Source organism: Ambystoma mexicanum, chromosome 9, assembly GCF_040938575.1.
Source record: "Ambystoma mexicanum isolate Mex_15411 chromosome 9, UKY_AmexF1_1, whole genome shotgun sequence".
Taxonomy (NCBI): Eukaryota; Metazoa; Chordata; class Amphibia; order Caudata; family Ambystomatidae; genus Ambystoma; species Ambystoma mexicanum.
The window spans coordinates 942,447,504-942,470,992 of NC_090931.1; the positions used below are offsets into that span (position 1 = coordinate 942,447,504).

The 23,489-nt window shown below is 47.1% G+C and overlaps 1 protein-coding gene across 3 annotated transcripts in view; it reads right to left on the minus strand.

The window, feature by feature from the left end:
* HOXD3 (homeobox D3) overlaps window positions 1-18,733 on the minus strand; it is a 74,426-nt gene extending 55,693 nt beyond the window's left edge. The window contains exon 1 of one of the 3 annotated variants that reach the window (XM_069616128.1): window positions 18,363-18,733. The gene's annotated coding sequence lies outside the window, so the exon portion shown is untranslated. Of the gene's footprint in view, window positions 1-11,593; window positions 11,613-13,450; window positions 16,170-18,362 lie in introns of those variants that run through there. The other 2 variants (XM_069616125.1, XM_069616126.1) reach the window with 2 other exon arrangements.
* Between the last annotated feature and the right edge of the window lie 4,756 nt (window positions 18,734-23,489).

Here is a 23,489-nt window from a genome sequence, read left to right on the forward strand (position 1 = left end):
CTCTCTCTCTTTGTATCTCCCCATCAGCCTGTCTTTCTATCTAGCTCGCCCTCTCTGCATCTATCTCTGCCTGCCTCTCCTGGCGCTCTCGCTCTTCTCGCACACTCTCTAACACACGCTCAAACATGGAGATATATCACATACGCACCGTATATAGATAGACCAACATACATTCATAACTCTGACTTAATTGTTAAAATGAGTACGAATCTAAGGTATTCTGACCAATAATGATGTATCTCATGTTCACCATTGTCCTTTTCTCTATATACATGCAACCCCTTTTTACATTTATTTGGTAAAAGCAGTCACGGGGGAGTAGTGTCAGGGGAAAGGCCGCGCGACTTAAGATACTGTCATCGCGTAGTGCCGTGTCCCCACAGAGCACTGAAGTCCATGTACTAGTACCCTTTCAGCTGCCGTTCAACGTGGCACACGCGCACGCATATGCAGAAAAGAAACATAGGCACAAGTGTATACCTAAGGACGTAATACACCGACACATCAGTATTACCCAGTAAGCACTGCAGTGTCAAACAGGCGCCCAAGGCGTCACTGCGCACATGCACGTTCAATCTCGGAGGGGTACGAAGGAACAAAGTATGGTAATACTTGTCTTTATCACAATTTCACAGTTAGCCCTTGCCCAAATCCAGGGGGAAACGCACGCGCACACATACATACACGTGCAGAATGCAAGTTCACGTCTCTGTCTCACACACACACATACACACACAAGTTATCTCTCTCTTACACCCACACGACAGATAGGCACACACGAACAACCCCACCCATACCACAAATAAACCACAACGAAGAATCGTGCACCGCTTACAGCATGCATGCCATACACACAATGCCACACCACATCCCTCTTTCTCTTCACTCATCCTACAGTGGGCCGAACTGCGGCCACCTTGGGCCTAGCCACCGCATGATGTTGCTAAAGAGGCGTGCCCTTAATGGTGGGACCACTGAGCGCCGCCCTTGTCTGTCCTGGTTGCACAGCTTTATTCCCTGCACACGTGGAGCTAGGCTTCGAGCACGTCTCCTTCGCTCTCACAGCTGCTTGCACGCTCTACTCGTGAATTCTCCACGTTACACGCCTGAAGATACATTCTCTCACTAGAAACCACACAGCGAGAAGCTTCTCGCGAGGGCCGGTGCTGCTGTTTCTCCATCGGGACCCTAATTGGAGCCAGCTTGTCAAGCCACGTTTTACACAACACCTTAACCATGCTGCGGCACCAACACTAGCGTATGTGTGTGTGTGTGTTGTCACGACTTCCTTGGTGTGCCAGTCGCACAACCCTTGTGAATCTACAGTTTTGCTGAGAGGCAAAATGGACGTCGGCACCAGTAGACCCGACTTCTAAAGAATCCGTGCTCCGCACTTAACCAACAACGTGTGCTTTTTGATCAAATTGTTGTATCTACGTCTCCATAAACTGTAAATATGTGTGGTATAATGTACTATACTGACATGGCGTAATGCTCAAGTGCTGCAATGTAAAAACAAACGGTAGCGTCTGATGATATGGCGCTAATGGCATGTCTCCACACCATCACACACTGCCATCACTTCCCAACAAGCCATGCTGCTCCACGTGTGAGATGCTTTCACGGTAACACAGGTGCCCAGGAAAGCACACTGTTACCCACGCAAGTGGGCTCAGCGCTTATCAGGTAACACAATACTGACGTATTTCAAATGTAGCACTGAACATGATGCTTCCAAAATGGCAGACACACTGAACCCTCAGACGTCGACTGATTCCGCCGGACATGACATTCTGAGAGGGCTGCAGAGGAGGCCTTCCGCATAATTCAAGAAGTATTGACTCCAGTATTTATTGTGGTTTTTTTTGTTGCACCAACGGATGCAATCCACTTCTAAAGTGGGCTGGTAAGTGGTATGCCTGTTCTGGTTGTTGCACCCAAGCAATACATTTAAATGCATGCATGCCGACACACCAGACCGAACACGTGAAGGAAAGCGCAATTGCTGACAGCCTTTCTGGCTGTTGCCGGACGCGGACAAGCAGAATCAGGCAGGAGACGCGTTCACACCTTCCTGTAACACACCAGCTCACAGCACCTCCACAGCGGATCTGGCTTAAACCCTGGAACACGAGAGCTCCCCAGCTATGAATGTTAACTGCACTTGACATTTCTCCCCTCCCCACTGCCACACAGATCGGTTGTGGCTTGAAGTCATGCGGGGATGTGGCTTCCCTGGTTAACCGCAGTGCAACGCTTGGGCCGTGGCCAAGAATGGGTGGGTTGTCAAACAGCGCCTTCTACTGGACAAGAGGTCGTACTGAGACACCAGGCCAAACCAAAGGATTGCCGATCCGGTTAATCCCGGAGCCAACATTAAGAAAATCGTACATCATTGTTCTAGGATTGCTGTTGTTTAATTGTATTGTTTGTAAATCCAATTTGCATTAAAATAAACGGCAGTCGTTTAAAGGTCACATTTCATTTGTGGAATGCACTCTGTATGATGAAGGTACATCGATTTGAACGATCGTCTACAAGGTAAGCGTCACGAAAAATGTCCCTTTCCTTTCAAATATGTACAATACGCAATATATCCTGTTAAACTATGTACGTTTTATGATTCTCTAACAAGCAACATGTTTTACAACAGCGAAAGCAAACTAAAAATTGTCCTTTTAGGTCACATATGTTCCACAGATGTGTAGCCACGATGCTCACAGCAAACTGACCGTTTAATTGAGCAGCCATCGAAATGCGGGAGAATAGTAGACCATACCACAGAAGACTCCCACTTAATATCAAAGAGTTCAGAGAGTATTCATTTTTCCCCTATTCGCATTATTCGGCCAGACCCCATCCTACATTTTCCTCCCTCCCTCCCTCCCTCCCTCCCTCCCTCCCTCCCTCCCTCCCTTCCTTCCTTCCTTCCTTCCTTCCTTCCTTCCTTCCTTCCTTCCTTCCTTCCTTCCTTCCTTCCTTCCTTCCTTCCTTCCTTCCTTCCTTCCTTCCTTCCTTCCTTCCTTCCTTCCTTCCTTCCTTCCTTCCTTCCTTCCTTCCTTCCTTCCTTCCTTCCTTCCTTCCTTCCTTCCTTCCTTCCTTCCTTCCTTCCTTCTCTCCCATTTCTCATATCCACTTCTCCATTGCTTCCTTTATTTGTTCTGTGCTTTCAAACTTTCTTTACAAATATGGCATTAACAGATTTCCTTCCTTCCTTCCTTCCTTCCTTCCTTCCTTCCTTCCTTCCTTCCTTCCTTCCTTCCTTCCTTCCTTCCTTCCTTCCTTCCTTCCTTCCTTCCTTCCTTCCTTCCTTCCTTCCTTCCTTCCTTCCTTCTCTTCCTTCCTTCCTTTCCTTCCTTCCTTCCTTCCTTCCTTCCTTCCTTCCTTCCTTCCTTCCTTCCTTCCTTCCTTCCTTCCTTCCTTCCTTCCTTCCTTCCTTCCTTCCTTCCTTCCTTCCTTCCTTCCTTCTCTTCCTTCCTTCCTTCCTTCCTTCCTTCCTTCCTTCCTTCCTTCCCTTTTTCCTTCTCTCCCACTTCTCATATCCACTTCTCCATTGCTTCCTTTATTTGTTCTGTGCTTTCAAACTTTCTTTACAAATATGGCATTAACAGATTTTGTAATATGGCCCCAAAGTGCACCAGTCGGGTCACAAAACATTGACTAGCATTGACTAGCAGCCGCTAGCAAACTGACAACTAGTTGCCCAAATTAGCCATGTGGCGCCAAAAAACATCTATAGGACCCCGACCTACATCTATGTACTCTCAATTCACTGCCACTGCTTCCCTCAAACCATAGTACTGTACCCACACATTGCCCATCATCAAGGCTCGACTTCTTCTGTACCACTCCATCTCCCAATGCCTGCTCCCTACTTTCACCTGAACAACATCTCTGCACCCTCCTATTGTGTATAAAACGGACGCGGGTCGTTGTGTGTATGTGATGTGTTTACAACTCACAGAACAGCCTGCATCAAACCTCCTCCCAAATAGTTTTTCTTCGTATCTGTTTTTACTTCTCTCCTTGAACCCCGATTTCCCATGTATTCTTCTTTTATGGGCGTGTCCCATGTGCGTTCTCTTTAAGCTCCACTCCCACTGTGCCACGCTGGGGGATTAGTAGCATGCTGACTTTCTCTGAGTTTGTAATACTTGGCTTCTCCCGCACTCGAATATGTAATACCTCGACGTGGACAACATGAAACAAATGAACACACATTGATACCTGGTTTCTCCTGTATCTAGCCACTATGAGTGCGTGAGTTAGCTATGTCTTCTAGGTCCCCCACCTGCCCAATTGCACTTGGTTGGCCCATCATTCACCTTTCCTCGATTTTAGCTCATTCTATCACCCACCCTCACCCAATGGTTAACTCATGGTGTCTCATGTACCTCCTGTGTCTAGTTCCTCATACCTCATTTATCCTACATCCAGCTTCACTCAGTAATAACTCATGGCTCATCTTGGCTTGTGCCTCCCGGATACACTGCCCTCGACGTGTATTGCCTGGATTCTCCTGCTCCCCCCCCCCCCCCCCGATCCCCGCCTTCACTTTCTATCAATAGTTAACTCATATTTAACTCGTGGCACGTCATGGATCTCTTGCTCTGATTTGTAAAGGTTGTTTTATCTTGAATCCATCCCCTCGGTGGCTTACACCTGACCTCTTCTGGGTGTAGTGCCTGGTTTCTCGTGAATCCACCCTCCCTCCATTGTAAACTCATTAGGCCTCATCACAAGCTAGGCGGTAACCGTGCAGGTTGCCGGCGGATTTGCAAATTTTACCGGCACCTGGCATGCCGGAAACTCTGAGGGATTACAACCCTAGTGTTCCCGGGAAGTCGGGCGCCAGTAATTGTAAATCCCCATTCCCCATTAGGACTCAATTGGAATGGGGACCACGGAAGCACCGGCACCGTTAATAAGGGTGCTGGTGCTTCCGTAAAACTCTGTGGGCGAGTGCCGTTCTGCCCGATCTGAATCTGGTGGGCAGGATGGCACCCGCCGGCAGAGTCATACTGTGCCGGTCCGGTAAAAACAGTGCTGGTAGGTTTACCAGCACCGTTGTTACCGGACCGGCATAGTTAGAATGATGCCCATTGTGTCTCAGAGGCCTCCTACCTCTAGTGTTTAATACCTCATTTATCCTGCATCCAGCTTCACTCAGTAGTTCACTTGTTGTACATCTTGGATCACTTCCCCATCCCTCATTTTGTAATACCTGGTTTCTCTTGCATACCACCTCTGAATGGTTAACTCACTGTGTCTCCTGGATCTGCTGTGTGTAGTCTCTGGTTTCTCGTGCATCCACCGTAGCTCAATGGTTAACTCATTGTGTCTCTCTCCTGGATCTACTATGTGTAGTGTCTGATATCTGTAGTGTCTGGTTTCTCCAGTAACGGCCGTACATCAGTGGTGAACATTGTATCGCCTGGATTTACCAACACCCTTTGTAGCCCCTGCTTTCTCTTGCATCCACCCATGCCTTCACTATCCATTCATGGATAACTTAGGGTTTCTCCTGGTCCCCGACTCCAATGTGCAGTTTGTGGCTTCTCCTGCATCCACCGTCCTTCAGTGGTTAACTCATGGTGCCTCATGGACCGCCTGACACTGGCTGTTTACCGCAATCCGTGTAATGGATGCAAGGGACACCCCTGCAACCTCTGGACCCATTATTCAATTTAAAGCGAGCGGGGGACACCACTGCAGCCCCCGCTCCCCTTAAATGGTATAATGGGTACAAATTTACTGGGTTAAACCACAGCATTTTTGCTGCATTTTTTTTTACAGACGATCATTTTTCTGCGATTTTATCTCTGCACAACTATCTAACAACTTATTTATTTTGCCTCAAACCGCAATGGTTAACTCTTGGTGCTACATGGACCTCTTGCCCCTGGTATCTAACAACTCATGTATCCTGCATTCAACATCTCTTAATGGTTAACTCAGTGTGCCTCCTGGATAGGGTGACCAGATTTTAAAAAGTAAAAAACCGGGGCAGGGCAACTAACATAAAGGTAGGACTAAAGCTTGAAAGTGGCTGTCCAGGCACTACACTGCAGTACCGGTTGGAGGAGAAGGAGGTTCAAGTGTTACTGGTGGAATAAACACATATTAGAATTAATTTATCACAAACTACCACTATATTAATTCATAAAACGCAGCATTTCTTCTGTGCGAGATTGTGCATTCCTGACTGCCAGCTATGAAGACCTACTACCAAAAACCGGGACGACTGCATTTTCCAATGGAAAAATAATCTTGAGAAAGGGGGACAGAACACCCAATTACCGGACAGTCCCGGCAAAACCGGGATGTCAGATCACCTTACTCCTGGATCTCTCACTGCCATTGTTTAGTGCCTGGTTTCTTTTGCATCCACCTTCCCTCGGTAGTTAACACACGATGTCTCATGGCCCCCACTCAGATGTACAAGTTGTGGTTTCTCCTGCGTTCATGCTCCCTCAATGGTTAATTTATGGTGTCTCGTGGACCTCCTGATAAAGGTAGCTAACACCTCATTAATCCTGCATCCAGACTCACTCAGTAGTTAACTTATTATGCCTCTTGGATCCCCTACCCCACTCTCATTGTGGGATACCTGGATTCGCCGCCATACACCCACTTCATGACTAACTAATTGTGCCTCCTGGTTCTTTTACCCTCGATGTGAAGCCCTTGCCTTCTCCTGATCCCCTCCCTCTCATGGACCACCTGCCTTGATAGGTAGTGTCTAGTTTCGTCTGTTTTCCAATTCTTTATGTGCACTGTGCTAACCCAGAGCAACACCATTGAATTCCCCTGATTCCCACACCCCCAGTGCACAGCTCCTTCTCCCTCCGTCTGATGATCTATTTGGGATTTCTGTTATTTCTCTCAAGCCCACTGTGAACACCTGAACCCACCACCCATACCTGCTTCTCCTAAAGACCAGTCCCATCCCTCCACACGCACACATACACAGTTCACACCTTTCCCCCTGCGCACTACAGCATCAGAAGAACTCGTAAGAGCGGGCAGTGCAGTGCATGCTGCCATAGGCGAGCGGCATCCTTCAAACAACACCCGACCTTATCAAATGGCCCCGATACTACTTGCTAAAAGCTGAATATAAACGCCTGTACGCACTGAAGAACCGCGTGTGCAGAAAACGTGCCTGTACGCTGGTGCATTCGTGCTCCCTTTCCAGCATTTAGGTAGGTCCCCATTGAAGCTTCCGGTGTGTGTTACCATACCTACACGCCATGCGCTTTGTTCTCGGGGGGCTCTCACCCAACTCTTCCATACACCTCCCATCTCCCTCGCCACACACAAACTATATGCTGTCAGTCAGTGCGAAACACCGCTCTGCGCTTTCCACCTGCATGTTCCTGGGTTTACTCGGTGTGCTGTAAAGTAACATCAGGCCAGAGGACTTGCCTTGGCCACGCCCATTGGACTTCACGCCCAGTGTAACCCAGCTGGGCGCGTGCCTGAATTGTGGAGGCACTTTGCTGGGCTCTCGCCACTAGTTAAGCTGTACACATATGAATGGACCGTGGGCTTCAAATAAAGAGCTACTGCACACCGGAAGGAACCTTTCACCACTAACAGACCCAATTTTAACCTCTCAAGCGCCCCAGTCTATCACCTGTGTCTGAAGTGCAGGATTTTTCGCTTTCCACGCACGGGCCTCTGACTCCATCCACACTTCTCATTCATCCTTCCGTTCTCTTTCTTTCTGACCACTCCCTCGCCCCTATCACCCCCTTCGCCACGCCCCATTCGGGCTGCTTTTTCACTTGTATGCTCGCTCCTTCGCCCCAGATTTGCTTCTCTTAACTTATATGCACGTTTCACCAGCCGCTGCCCCTGTCCCTCGCATCGTCCAACCTCAAGCCCATTTTAGCCCTTGGTGTCCCCCCTTTCGTCGTCCTTTCGAGGTTCCCACCCCACCTCGTGTATTTCCTTCTTTTCCTGGTCATAATGCCCCCAAATCCCTGTTTCTCCCCCCACTGGCCCTTCTTACAGTTCGCGGGTATTGTCATCTCTGGGGCTCATCTACACCTCTACGTGCAGCACTGCTCCCATTCCTTTATTCGATGTGCATGCATCCCCTCCCCCATCGTTCATCGCCTTACTATTATCATATCTTCTTTACACCACACATATCTGAATATTGCATTTAGTGTCTCAACATTTCTCGCTACCCGGGTCCCCCACATTCGTGTTTTACGTTCCTTCCTTCCTTCTTGCTGTGTCTCTTGGCCCCCCCCCCCCCCGCCTGCCTGCCTTCCTTCCTTCCTTCCTTCCTTCCTTCCTTCCTTCCTTCCTTCCTTCCTTCCTTCCTTCCTTCCTTCCTTCCTTCCTTCCTTCCTTCCTTCCTTCCTTCCTTCCTTCCTTCCTTCCTTCCTTCCTTCCTTCCTTCCTTCCTTCCTTCCTTCCTTCCTTCCTTCCTTCCTTCCTTCCTTCCTTCCTTCCTTCCTTCCTTCCTTCCTTCCTTCCTTCCTTCCTTCCTTCCTTCCTTCCTTGCACATTACACTTGCTGTATCCCCAATAATGTAATCTTTGCCTGCAATCCTGCTGTCATCCCAAACTACTGCAATGGTATATGCCACGTCTACTTTTCCGGGCAGGCATAATGAAAACGCAGTAAGCCACTGGGCCTTTAAAAAGCGAATGTACATGATTGTCCCATTCTGTGCTCAGTGGATGAGGTTTTGGGCGGGGAAGCCAAGCCACTTGGCTGTAAATTGAGCAGATGTCAGCCATCGTGCTTTGGTGCATTTAATTAAATAAAGACATATCTCTAAGAAGGCATTCCTGCGCATTTTTTGCAAATAATCCGAAAAATAACTTGGCCTACCCTACCTGATCTGAAACCACCAGATTGTGGTCTGTTAATCCCTTGATGCTAGGCCAGGTGGCAGCTATATACACAAGATGGCGGCCCTGGGAATAAGAATCCGGTTGGTGAACAGGGTTAGGAACTGGCTAAGCCACAGTTGGCAGAGGGAACTGGCAAATAGTACCTATTCGGAGGAAAAGGAGGTCACATGTGGAGTCCCACCGGGGTCAGTTCTGTGTTTCATCCATCTCAATGCTTTTAGGCTCAATATTGGAGAGGATCTGAAAGTTAAACTGTGCATATCTGGATATGACATAAACAATTATCATAACCTAGACAACCCAGAAGAAAATGAAGAAACGAGGTTTGATATAGAAAACCTGGGAGACTACTCTCAGGAGTGGAATTTTCAGTTCACTTCATTGAAGCGCAAAGCCGTGCATTCAAGGCACAGAAATCAGGAGTAGGGTTAAACGCTCACCAAACAGGGGAAGGGGTTTGCATTGCCATTTTCGACATCAAAGCAGCTACCCGAAAAGACGATATTTTGTGTAGTAAGTTGTTAGCATCTATTTCACTTTCGGATTGCTCTATCCTATGATGCCGAAAAGACAGAGGGTTATAGAATGAACAATGAACTGCTAAGACATCATGACAGGAGGCTGCAGCATTTTCCCTTCAAGTATTTTATTCCATTTCCTTTTTGGCTTGTCAGATGAGGGGAGAGGGACCTTGTTAAGGTTTCTATAATATGTGGGTAGAAGTGCACTTTCATGTTCTAGAGTCCATGCATCCAAGAGTATGAAGACAGATTGGAGGTGACCCATATAGCTAGGTCCTTAAAAAAAAAAAGTGGGGGACTCTGGTGTACAAAGGAAGTGACATCACAGAAGGAAACCTATCCTAAAGGGAAACATGCACATTTCATTCAATTTGTCTTTCCCAATTGAAGAAAGTGCACAGGACAAATACGCAAAATTGCCAAGAGAACAGTTGTTCCGTAGCATTGCTGGCAAAGTATAAAAAGTGGGCACCTTTTATGTCTGAGAATCTGCTGCAAGAAATATCCTGTGCAGCAGAAAGTTAATAATCAGTCACCACAGACCTACGACATTGGAGAGTCATGTGGCCTGGTGTCCTAGGGCCTCAGCTCCAAAGCGCTATTCATTGGAATTTTACCACTCAAAAACTAGTCTGTAAATCAAGCATTAAATGTCTGGCCTCACAGATTTATTTTTTTATTCCTTGAAAACACAAACAGGAGACAGCGTCCGCCCTCTGAAAAAAGTGTGCATACACCGTCCACCCGCATGTCCCATCGACTTGTGGCCTGTGTACAGACATACAACTACCACGGAGAGAGGTTGCAAACAGGCTGAACCTGTAGACATCGGCGCCCTGTATGGAAGGAGGAGTATGAGTCTTACGATAAAACATACAGACTCCCGGAGAGGGTGGTGAATACATGGCATCAGCAGTTGGTGTGCTGGGTGGAGACAGTGTCGCCGAATGAAAGAAGCGTAGCTTTTTTATTGAACGGAGTACAAAGAAAGAATGAAACTGGGGACATAGCAGCAAGGGTTAAACCGGAAACAACAGAGTCTGCGCATAAGCAGAAGACTAAGCAATAGGCGCATTCGTCAGCAAGCGTATATTAAAGTCTATGCCGACCACGTTCACTGAATACGGTCCGGGGCGTTGTGAGAGACTACACGCTAGGGACAGAGATCAACATTTATGCAAACCTGTTTGCTCTCCCAGCTCACGCCAATATCAATGCTTCCTACTCACTCACGCATTCTGCGTTACCTGGCTTTTCCTCATTCAGGGCCCGATTCATGGAATATTTTGAAAGTGCATTTGCACTGCTGTAAAGTGACTCTGCACTGCGCACACAAACCCTGATTCGTGGAACTGTGAAAAGTGCAATTTTGCAGTGGAAAGACCGGGCAAAGTCATTTTGATCTGCACAAATGAGTATGCGCTGACTTTGCCCGAACTTTTTACATCAAACATACACTTTGCACAGTTCCATGAATCAGGGTTTGTGTCGCAAGTGCAAAGTAATTTTTCAGCAGTGCAAATTCACTTTGAACCAGGCAAATATTCCATGAATCGGACCCCTAGTCTCCCCGTGTCATTTTCTATTTTTTCATTAATTTAAATACCATCACCCAGTTGCACCCGCTCTCTCTTATGCTGGTGTAGAGTCTCTGTATGAGGCCTGCTGTCCCCAGAACATTTGGTGTCTGCCATCCTTTGGTCGCCATCTTGTCTTTATCCTATTTTTCTGCTCTATGGTCCTCCCCTCCAGCCCCTCCTTTTTTTCCATGTTTTCTGTTTTCACCACCCTCCTTCTCCCACGTTACCCGTGACTCTACGTCACAACGCTTTGTGTCTCTTCGCCCGTCTGCGTTCCTTGCTTTGTGTGTCCTCCTGGAAGGGTCTGCCTACATCACCAGCCCACTACCCTGCTTGTTTTCCTGCTGCACTCACCGTCACCAGTCTTGTTGACTGATTGTCTCTTGTCTTATTTTCGTTTCCTTTGCCCTCAACATTCGTGTCTTCCGCTGCCCCTCTGCAGTTTGTCCCTCTCTCCTTTCATCCACTAACCCCCATTTATGAGTAGTGCATTCAGAAGACGTTGATGTGCATTGAAACAAGGAAATGCCCGTCTTCAAATGCACATGGTCTGCAGGTGTTTCTGTTCATGCACATGCGCGGCATTAGTGTTAGGGTTTAATTTCCACTACTTACCACAGGATGTGCTATCTCTCACCATAATGTATGCAAGTCTTGGGAGGGTGACTCCTTCTCGCCCCCCTCCCTCCTTGCCCCCCTCCCTTCTCTCCTTCCTTTCTTACTTCCTTTCCCCTCCCCCTTCCTCCTCCTTCATCTTCCTTCCTCCCCCTTCCTTCCTTCCTTCCTTCCTTCCTTCCTTCCCCTTCCTCCTTCACCCTCTGTCCTCCCTTCCTTCCTTCCCTCCCTCTCCTTCCTCCCTCCTTTCTTTTTCATTCTTCCTTCCCTCCTTCCTCCCCATCCCTTTCTTCCTTCCTCCCTTCTGCTCTCCTTCCTCCCTCTCCTTTCTTTCTTTCTTTCTTTCTTTCTTTCTTTCTTTCTTTCTTTCTTTCTTTCTTTCTTTCTTTCTTTCTTTCTTTCTTTCTTTCTTTCTTTCTTTCTTTCTTTCTTTCGTCTCTCCCAACCTCTCCTCCCCCACCTTCCTTCTTCCCCCGCCCTCCCCTCCTTCCTCCCTCCCTCCCTCCTTCCTTCCGTCTCCTACCTCCTTCCTCCCCTTCCCTGTCTCCTTCCCTGTCCCCCCTCGTCACCCCCTCCCTCCCTCCCTCCCTTCCTTCCTTCCTTCCTTCCTTCCTTCCTTCCTTCCTTCCTTCCTTCCTTCCTTCCTTCCTTCCTTCCTTCCTTCCTTCCTTCCTTCCTTCCTTCCTTCCTTCCTTCCTTCCTTCCTTCCTTCCTTCCTCAGATCTTCCTCCCAACTTCGTTTTAAGTCTAGATAAACCTCAATTTAAACGATTTTCCCTCCCTCTTTGTATTGTTCTTCCTCCCATCTTTCCTCCTCACTCTCCATTTTTTTCTTTTCTTTATGCCAATGAATTTCCCCGCCTTCGTATCACCCTTCATTCCCCACCGCCCCAATATCTACCTTCTTCCACTACTGTCTACTTCTCCCGTGTACTTTCCCTTCACCCAACCCTCTTTTTCACCCCCACTCGCTCTGCCCTCTCCTTATCACCCCACTCCCCCACCCTCTCTTTATCATCCCACTCATTCCGCCCTCCCTTTATCACACCACTCTTCCGCCCTCTCTTTATCCCCCACTCCCTCCAACCTCTTTTTATCACCCCGTCGCTCCTCCCACTCTTTCACACCACTCCCTCCGCCCTCTCTTCATCACCCCACTTCCTCCTCCCGCTCGTTATCGCCCCACTCCCTCCACCCTCTCTTTATCACCCTACTCCCTCCTCCCACGTTTTCACCCCACACCTCCACCCTCTCTTTATAACGCCACACCCTCAGCCCTCGCTTTATCACCTCAGTCTCTCCACCCTCTCATTATCACCCCACTCCCGCTCTTTATCAGTGCACTGCCCCCGCGTCTTCTTCACCCCCCCCTTCCTTATTGTCAACTCTGTTTATATCATACACTTGCTCGCCTCCAATGTTCAACTATTTGTCCTTGGCTATGCGCACAGTCTGCCCGTTATCTGTCTTTGAATTTTCTCTCTCTTCCTATCTAATATGGGTCTCTCCCCTCCTTTCAATCCCTCCACCCACCCTTCTCTTGTTTCTTTGCTAAATCTCTCCTGTCTTGCCCATCTGTCTATGTAATCTATCTATCCATCTATCCATCTATATGCACCCTTTCTCACACACCCTCACATCTTCCCAACCCCCTGCCCTTTCTGTTTGCTCCCTCTTCCCTGTGTCGGTCTCTTCATATCGTGGACCCAGCCTCACTCACTCACTCCCTCCCTTCTTATCTCTCTCCCTCCATCTTCCAGCATCACCCTCTCTCGTCTAGCGGACAGGTGAACCGTTTGGTCCTCTATTTCTTCGTCGCTCAGCTCCGGCGCCCTCTCTCGCATCACTTGCACATACCTTCCTCCTTCAATATTGTTCCAATGGCGGCACCGTCACCTCTTCGTCCATCTCCTGTCGATGTCACCCCATCGTATGTCTTCTTATTCTCCACGAGCCGTTCAGCCCTTTCCACCAACCATTGGCTCGACCATTAAATAAAGCTCCCTTCCTTCTATTTACCTCTCTTAATCATCGACCTCTTTCTCCTGTCTTCTTTTCCCCACCACGTTATCCCCAATCCCTTCCTTTGTGTATTTCACCCTCTTCTCCCTGCTTGCCTACCTCCAACCCTTCCTTCACCCCCCTCTCCTATCCTTTCTACATCCATCCCTTATTTCCTCCATTTCTCTCCCCTCTCTCTTTGCTTCAAAGCCTCAAGTCCTTTCTTCTGTTCCCTATCTTGTTTCCTCCCTCACCCGTCTCTCCCTCTATCCTCCCTTCCACCCGTCCTTTCTTCCTCAATCCCCCTTTCGGCCATTCCACTCTTCCTTCGCCCATTCTACCCTTCACCAATCCTCCCTTTCCCTCTCTTGCTCCGTCCCTCCATTCCTTCCTCCCTTCCTTCTTTAATCCCTCCATCTCTCCCCCTTCCTTCCCATCTGTCTTCCCTCCCTTCTTCACCATCTCTCTTTTTCATTCCTCTGTCCTCTCCCTGCCTTATCGACCTGAACGTTTTATTACTTCGTGAGTTCCTGTGCCTCCCCCTCCCCTCGTCCAACCTCTTTTCACACCTCCCATCGCACTGTTCTTTGTCTGCTGTTGCACCCCCTTCTCCCTCGCCCTCTCTCCCTCCTCCTCTCTCCCTCTCTCGCTCTCTCTCTTCTGTACTAATCAGAGCGTCTCCCTTTGTTCTTCACGCACCTTCCTCAGTTGCCCTCCTTTGGTTCTTTGTCCCTCTTCTTTCACCCCCTCCGACCCCAGTGACTCGCCCATGTGGTTTGATGCATTTCCCTCTGCACCTTCATACCCCCTGCTCCCACCGTTCCCTTTGACTTACTTTATATGTATGCACCCTGTACACATCACGTGCCCACGCGCACCCACACAATCATGCAATGTTTCCGGCCCCTCCTCCCGTTTCTATCGCCCTGCTACTCTGATGTTCTCCTGGAATTTGGTTGTCCTCACGCTCGAAGTGCTATGCCCCGTACAAAACACGTGGTCAATAAGGGGATGTTTATTCCGAGCGGCATGGTTGTACTTTCCCTGCGAGTGTGCGTGTGGGCGTGGGCGCCTGTGCTCGTGCGCTCACACTTCGGTCATTACACAGGCCCCCTAATTCTCAAATCGTTTTTCAATGGCATACACCCGGTGAGAAATTATTTGAGAATCAGGCCCCGGTGTGTATTATTCGGTGGGCTGTGAGCGTGTGTAAATATTCAGAAAGGGACTAGTGAGAATGGAATGCTTGTATGTGTTGTTTTTTAAGTAGCTTCGAAGTGAGTGTTACAAATATTTAGAATCACATAGAGGCAAGCTAGTACGTATGTGAAGGGAAGTGTATTTGTGTATTATCGGCGAAACATGTCAATACAATTATGTATGAGATGGTTGCATTCCTGACTGCGATGTGTGCCTTTAAGTGAGGTGTGTCTTTGTCTCCGTGCATATGTACTCCAGTGAGCCAGGTCACGCGTGCTTGTGTGTAAATGCCTATCAGTGGAAGCGAAGCATGGCTATTACATATTGGGAAACAATGAGTAGCGTGTGGGAAGCTACCTTATCTGTGTTTGGCGGTGAGATACGCGTGTTAATGCTTCAGAAACATTTAAGGATCTTTTTAAAACAGAAGAGTTGTCAGTTGCAGTGCGGACCATTTACTAGGGAGGAGCCTATTATACTCTTACATGCACGGTGTGCAGCTTTCAGATGAGAACTGAGAACAAAATGAATTAAATACTGGTTATTCCGAACGGTTAAGGGTCCTGCATTACTACGGGTTTAGAAAAATACAGAGGCATCGAACCCACCCCCCGTGTTGTCCGCGAAACTAGGGCCAGGGGTACCCACAGATACGTTTCAGGAAAGAGTATTTCCGAAAAAAGGGCTTCCTTTATTTGCAAAGCCTCGAAAGGGCAAGTTTGCACAAATTGCATCCACTTTCCAATTTGCATGTGTATGTGGGAACCGCTGCCGACTTCCGGCGCTTCCTGGCAGTCGCCGCCACAGCAGCATTCAGTGCCGCAGTGCAGCAAAGTCGTAAATACCTTTAGCAGCTGTCTGCCGGCCAGGAGTGAAATACTGTCTTTGTTCTGGCCTCCTCTTCTCCCAGAGCCCATAAACCACTGCTGGCCAAATGCATCGCTTAAAAAACTCCTGCCTTAAACAAAATAAACCTCTCTCTCTGACCTTTGCGGGCAACCGCTTCCTTAAAAACGTAAACTTGTTAAACACTCTTCTGTATTTATAGAACCTGAAGCCTCGCTTCAAAACGTACCCACAAAAACCTTCAGACCAGTAGTGGTATTTTCTTTTACAAATAGGAAAGGAAGTTTCGTGTTCCGATTTTAGAAATAGTTTCGATTGTTAACCAACAAGAGACTCACTTGACTTCGCATATTTCCCGAAACTTTACACATAAACGACCCCATTCGATGTATATGCTTTTAGTTCACGGTGTGATTCAAATGTTATCCTTAATTTAGACCATAAGCCTGGTGTTTTCGAAAACGAGCATGTTTACCGAGAACATGCTTGGGTGGATTTTAAAATGGAAGTCGGCGCCGCAGTGCGGTATCCTGGCTCCCCTCATTCAGCACACAGGTCACATCCACACCAGGCACTCGTGCACACACGAACATCCTCCCCCCACTCTTCAACCCCCCCCCCCCCTCCTAACATTCTCCCCAGAAAGCAACTTAGGGCCTGATTTACAAACATGGTAAACCCAATTGAAAACATTTGTGTAAATCAGGCCCTATGACTCTATACGTACATTTACATGTCTGAAAAAATATCGTTTTAGTTAAACGGTCAGCTGTCGGTTGTATTTTCGGGATACATATATAGCTGTAGCTATCCCTTTGGGAATGTTTTACATGTTAAACCAAATCACATTCTCTCGCTCTCTCTCTCTCTCTCTCTCTCTGGAGAGAGAGAGAGAGAGAGTGAAAGAGCGAGAGATGACTATTCACATACATAGTATACACACTTCTTAGGATAATCTTCCTTTCAAAAAACTACATTTAAAATCAACTTTCCACGTGTCTTTCTCAGCCGCAGAGGCAGAACCTCGCTCATCTTTAATTTGGATGAACAATTTGGAACACGGATATGTTTTAAATATACTCCTTGTTCGCCATGTTGGGTTGGGATAGAGGAGCAAGACGACAGGGTGGGAAAGGCACGTCGACATAGTACTCAGGGCGGATTTTGACAGCTGGATAGCGATAGATAAAATGTAGACTTAGCATTAGCTAGAGAAGTTATAGCTAGGGATAGAAAGTATACAGATGGAGTAGACCGACAGCAAGGGAATTCGACATATTGACTGGCAGACATGCATGGGTAGAGTCTTTAATCGGACAAAGCAAGGCAGCTTGTAAAAAAGACTGACCGACAGACAGATAGACAGATCACCCAGAGATGAGTGCGTTGATACACAAAGACATCCAGGTAGACAAACAGGTGGATAGATGACATAGAGACATAGATATGGCAGATAGAACGATATATAGGACAGATAGAGAGATACGACAGATAGATAGGGCCGATCGATAGGACAGACAGATAGACAAATATGACAGACAGATAGGCACAAATAGCCGCACAGACAGATAGCTTGCATGGACACATGTTACCACATTGCGGCCCTCCGATAGCAGTACAATCATACATTATCCAGAACAGCTTCGGCTGCTTCTGAACCAAGATGGCGGGCAACGATACTAAAAGTGATATCGACAAAGTGGCACCTTCAAAGCGCAGCCATGAGCGCCTTACTACTGGAAAGGCGGCTTTCCATTAGCAATAGGTGAGCTGGAACCCCACATCACTTCATAACCCCCTGATATGTCATTCTGGCACATCACTGCTATGGCTTGTGATAAGATGGTTGAGAACATATCCCGTGCTATCAATAAAATACATTTCACTTGAAGTCGGGAGCCACTCCTTTTCTTTCACGGCTCTTTAATGGCGAGTGGTTGCGTTATTTTCGATATTGCACAACAGCTATTTTTCACACCAGCCGAGAACAAACGAACATATATGAGGAGCCCTGTTCTAAATGTGTGTGTGTGTTTTATTTTTTAATTTGCTTTTTTTCGTTAGCCCATTTTTCAGAGTCAAGATGTCACAGGTGAAGTGATGTATGACGTCAGTCCGCCTAAACCACAATTTCCAGAATTCCCAATCTAGGGTTTAGTCTTTAAAGGCACTACGTGTCCAGTCATTTTTGACTTCACAAATTATTAACAAGGAACATTCTACGCCGAGAAGCACCTGTTAATCTTTAATGGTCTGTGAAAGAAAACCTGCGATCTAGAACAGACCACAGCTTTAGTTTCCGGTAATAGAGTGAACGCTGCCTGAACACCTCTTGTGGTTTATTTCTAACACAATATAGGCAGGATTTGACCCACCTGGTTATGGCATTAATCGTTCCATAATAAAGACAGCTCTCCTGGTGACGAGCCTTTAATATAAACTAGGTTATCCTTTACGCCCTCGTCCATTTTGTGTCTCTGCCGTGCAGCTCCACTTTACCACTTAATAATAACATTAACATTGATGTTATAAGTATCCAAAGTCTTCAGAGACAGCACTGTTCTCACAACTTCCCCCAACCCATGCCAACCAGCACCCACTGTGTACCACCCTCGCCACAACCAAAGGCAGCATGCAATTGCCCACAGCACTGCTGCCCTTGCCACCATCTCACCACACACGTACACACCCTCACAGTTCTGTGTAGGAGAGTCATACTCACCACGGTTTCGGGCAGGTAGGCACGAGGGGGCAGGTAGACACACGATGGGGGCTGGGCGGCCGAGGCAATCCATTTTCGATCTTCTTGACGTCTGTTGTGGGGGCACACGGTATAACGCCGTCGGGGACGAGGTGGGCTAATGTTGCCCGGTAGAGCTGAGCTGAGCCTGGTTCCTCCCCCAGCACCGAGGAGCAGCAGGCGGCTCGCCCTGCCGAGAGGAGGAAGCAGCCGTGGGGAAACCGGAGGCTCTTAGAGCCAGGAAATGAAATGAAACTGCGAGGCAGCGTCACACTCACTCTAGTGCACCACTTCGGAGACAAAGGTTAGAAAAAGAAGGGATGAGGCTCTCTCTACAGGCAGAATGCAGGGCAAAATCCGCCAGGGAAATCAGTGAGAAGGCCATGGAGGCGAGCGCCGCGTGCACATGACCGCTAGCAGCCAATCCGCTGCACCGGCAGCCCATAAAAATGACTATTACCAAGTTGTAAATTTTCTTCAAACAAAAAAGGAATTTGCTGCATTCTTTGCGTTTTTTTTTCACAATCTGCTTACAAGCGCCATTTTCTCCCTCGAAACAGTCCAGGGCTTTGTTGATTTTTGCAAACTGCAGATGACACTATTCGAATGTAAGGGAAGTGAAAGTTAAAAGTATGAAGCTCGGTGGGTTAATGTCGAAATAAGGGTTCTGCAGAGGCCACGATTTTGCTCCACATCGAATGTATGCGTGTTAACTACTTTACCCCTCCCCCCCCCAGCCCCCTTCTGTATTTTTCGCCAACGAATTTATGTTAAGGTTAAAGTAATCCTTCGTCTGTTTTCGTTAAACAGCGGGCTGGATGCCAACCACACATTATACAGCAGCACAAGCCTAGCAGTGTGCATATGGAACATGTGGCGCCACCCTGGCCATGTAAAACAGGTACTTCTAACATTGCGTTTTATTTACAATAAGAAATGCGAATGTGCATTCATTTCGCACTGGGACACGACCTACGTTTTAACTAAGCAGACCCGAGACCTTTTTCCGAAGCACCATATATGACAATATAAAACATGGTGATAGCAGGGTAGATCCTATGCGCTAGGCCGCAAAGACAGGGGTATTCTATTTTACCGCTACCCAGGGAAAGCCGCCACTTGTGCCCTTTTGCCAGGAGCCGAGATCCCTCTCAGTACGTACTATTAGTGTGCTGCGCTATGTCATGGTGGACACGCAGATGCCGGGATTGGACTCGATTAGGCGTTGCACCGTGCAGCCGTAATTAATGCCCGTAGTAGCGGTCCCTTAAAGGTGTGCAAAGAGCATTTGTTCGTCGGTCCACCCATCTTTAACGTTGCAAAGTAAGACCTAAATTTAGTTAGAGCTGCACTACCATATCATATGCTTAATCGATCGAGGAGGAAAAGCTACCAGACGTGGCGGGGAGTCAAAGACTAGGGCCAACACGGGAGCATTAACACTGTACAACTGGAGCAGGGTGAAGTTTTGATGGAAAGTTGGCATGGAGAAAGGACCTGACCTTCGCACTTTTTATTACACAGGAATAATGTTCGGGTTGCAATCAGACATGCGATATATATATATATATATATATATAATACAAAAATGTAGAGTAGAATTGTTGCATTATCTTGATAAAGATCTCTGGAAAGTACCAATTCTACCTTAGATTTTTCTATTCAGTGAAAAAACCTTAAAGATGCAGTAAAGATGTGCAGATTTGAAGCAACAGAACACTTGAAATTCAGCTGATGAGGGAAGTCATGACCAGCTTAACTCAGCGTGTTCCCATTTATGTCCCCCCATAATGTCATGTCCCCATAATGTTATTTTGTATGTCATTGTGAATCCATTCTCTTATAATATATATGTGCTCATGGGCTAAGGGTTTTCGGCGAATTTCAACGGTTTTGTTATACAACAGTATTTTTATGGGCCACTAGCACAGTGGCCACAGCCTTCGGCCATGTCCACTTCACATGCTTCTTTTTAACCAATTAGGTGGCCATGGCCGAACTGGCCGAACTGCACATGTCTTTTGGGTCCTCTAGCCAGGGCCGAAACACTACTAGGCCACTGGTCATGTCCATTGGCCACAGCCTTCAGCCGTGTCCACTGTATATATTCCCCCAATATGTTTCTTTTGGACCCACTAGGTGGCCACAGCTGCTTGTTTTTCAGTGCCCATTAGCCAGAGCTACGCTCACTGTATACTTTAAATAATCACCTTTCTTTCTTACTCACTAGCCATGGCTTTCGCCCATGACAATTGGCCTCGGCTTTCGGCCGTGACACCTTTACATGTTGGCCCAATAGTTTTCTTCCAGTCCCACTAGACATGGCCTTCAGCCGTGGCCACACTACATATTACTCCAATAAGTTTCCTAAATGGGCTCACTACCCATGGCCTTTGGCCATGGACACACCACTAGTTTTCTTTAGGGCACGCTAGCCATGGCCAGTGGCCACATCCTTTGGCTATGTTGACTTTCCATATTGCACCCCTTGACTTGTTACCCTAATAGGTTTTGTTGGGGCACACTATTCCTTGAAGTAATCCAGCAGCCATATCCTTTGGCCACACCCATTACCGCCCAACTCACTGTAGCTGTAAAATTCCACTTTTTTTCATTAATCACATTTTTTTAACTCTCCCTTTTGAAAAAAAACCCTTTGCCCCATAACTGTGGTTATTTTAGCAATATACCACAAATAACTCTGGTTATCCATTGCGGGTGCATTTAAGGCCCTAAGCAGAAATCTCCTTCACCTAAAACCGCATTTAAACAGTGCCACCAAAACGGCTGTGCTTTTGGCTTCCTGGCACATGTGTGGCAAGCAGTTGAACACTGCTTTGAAAAAGGGCCTCTGCATAACTAGAAGTTATGCCTTGCATCCAGAACGGCGCTGCGTCTGTTTTTCTTACATCTGGAGAACAAAAAGTATGTATGACATCCAAAACAGCCTTGTTTTAGTGATAGATCACAAGAGGGGCAAGGCTTTCTACATTACAACCCGACACAGCTTTTGTTTCCCTTTGATGTGAACCATTGTGCTAAAATTACTGAAAATGAAATTAATAGCGTGGCTTTTTCTCTTTTCTGTGTCAAAATCAAAGAAATCCTGTGCAGTATGCCTCTATGTCCATGAACCAACAGTACATGCAAAACACCCAAAGGACTAATTGAAAGACAATCCCGTGGTCTGCATAGCTGCATTTGAAACTTTAAATGAAAGGCCTGCACACATGTGAATCTGTTCTTTGGAAAGTAACACAAATGTTGTTTAAAGGTCAACGTCAAATGACAGCTTTTGCCTACACAGAAATATCTGTGAATATGTGTGGGTGGGGGTTTGGCGATACAATGTACATTATATTTGTCTCCACAAGATTTTGTTACCTTGGAAAAGGCTCAGAAACCAGTAAAACTGGTTGTTGGCTCAGGCACAGAATTCAATTGAAAGCCTTGCCTCCCACTGAAAAGTCGCACCAATAAGTGAACCGGTCCACAATGCATGTGAGGTGGCTGTAAGTGTGAGTATTTAATGCCCTGCCAGACTAGCAGACAGTCCTGGGACAGGGAACAAGGAAGCCTGTGTGGCTAGTGCGTGACCAAGAAGTGCAATTTCCTCCAGCACCCACTCTGAAGGAGGAACTGTCAAACTTCAAAGGGCATCATAAAAGTCTTTTGTTGCAAGCCCAGACAGGAGGAGACAGTTTGCTGTGGGGGTCTGCAGCACCACCCCCATATGTGACAAATCCTCCCCATTGACATTAAAGGACTTCTTCATTTTAAGACATTTTTCCAAGCACCCTGAATAAATAGTAATTTTGTAATATGCTAGTTTTCCATGTGATTTTTAGACAGATGTAAAGAGACTAAGTGCACGTTTCTCTCTACGATTCAGTACCAGGCACGTCTAGGGAAAATATAGAGAATGACTTCGACACCCGAAGCATCGGAGAGACAATTGATAGAATATATGATGAAATGGGACTAGAACAAGAACCCCAAGGGACAGGAGAGGATAAGCATCTTGAGAGCACTTAGTTGTATGACACTGAGGACACCTCCAGAAGTAGTAGAAACAGAGAGCTGTCCCTAGATGGGTTGACACTAAATCGGAACAAGGGTGATGAGAGGAGTTGCACGATTTGGGCACAGACAATATCAGAAGCGGAAAGAGAGGAATATGAGGGAAAGGAGGATGAGAGAAGGCGCTACACATGCTTCTCAAGGGGAAGGGGAATAAGATGGTCAGATTCTAGTGAATCTGCACCTAAGGAATCAGAGTAGCCACGCAATCAGACCGACATGAAGGAGTATTTTACGGTCAGAGGGGGATGTCTCCACCACTCTATGTGAGCCGACTAAGGACATTGCCAGGTAGACGGCGATGCAGGACTATCACCCCGGCAGTGGATAGAAAAATGATGAGAGAGGATAAGGAGTGTCACGTATCACAATTCCCGTTGCTCGAGAAAGGAGGAACGAGGCAACAGTATATTCCATGGCCACACATAGATCGAGAAAACCTGAAAAATAAGCTTCCAATGGTAGTATCGGGAACCGGGAAATGGATACATGAGCTGGAAAAAATGACGGGAGGGAACACGCTAGCTATTGGAGATATTAAAGGTCTTTTAATCGCCATACTTGGTGATCGAGCTGACGATGTGTGGACATGTGCAGGTTACCCTGGTTTGACTACAGTTAACACTGCAAACGATGGAGTTCCATTTAACAATTGCAGAGCCGCGGTATGGAAAGCATTACGATTGTTATACCCGAATACTTCTGACATGGGAGCTATAATGACACGTAAAATGAAGGAGTCAGAGGATCCTTTGCTTTACATTCAGAATTTCCAAGACGCGTCGGTGCTCGAAACTTGTGAATCTTGGGGGAATCTATACCGTGATTTACCATATATTATGCCAAGGGCTGCCAGATCAGGTACATACGCAGCTCAAGAAATTGGTAGGAATTGAGGCCAAACCATGGTCTGAAATACAGTTGCCCATAGCTCACTATTGCAGATTACTGCAGGAAAAGAATCGCAAAAAAGAGGCTGCACGAAAAGCTGAAGAGGCCAAATTAGTGCAGAAGAAATTGTCAAAATAT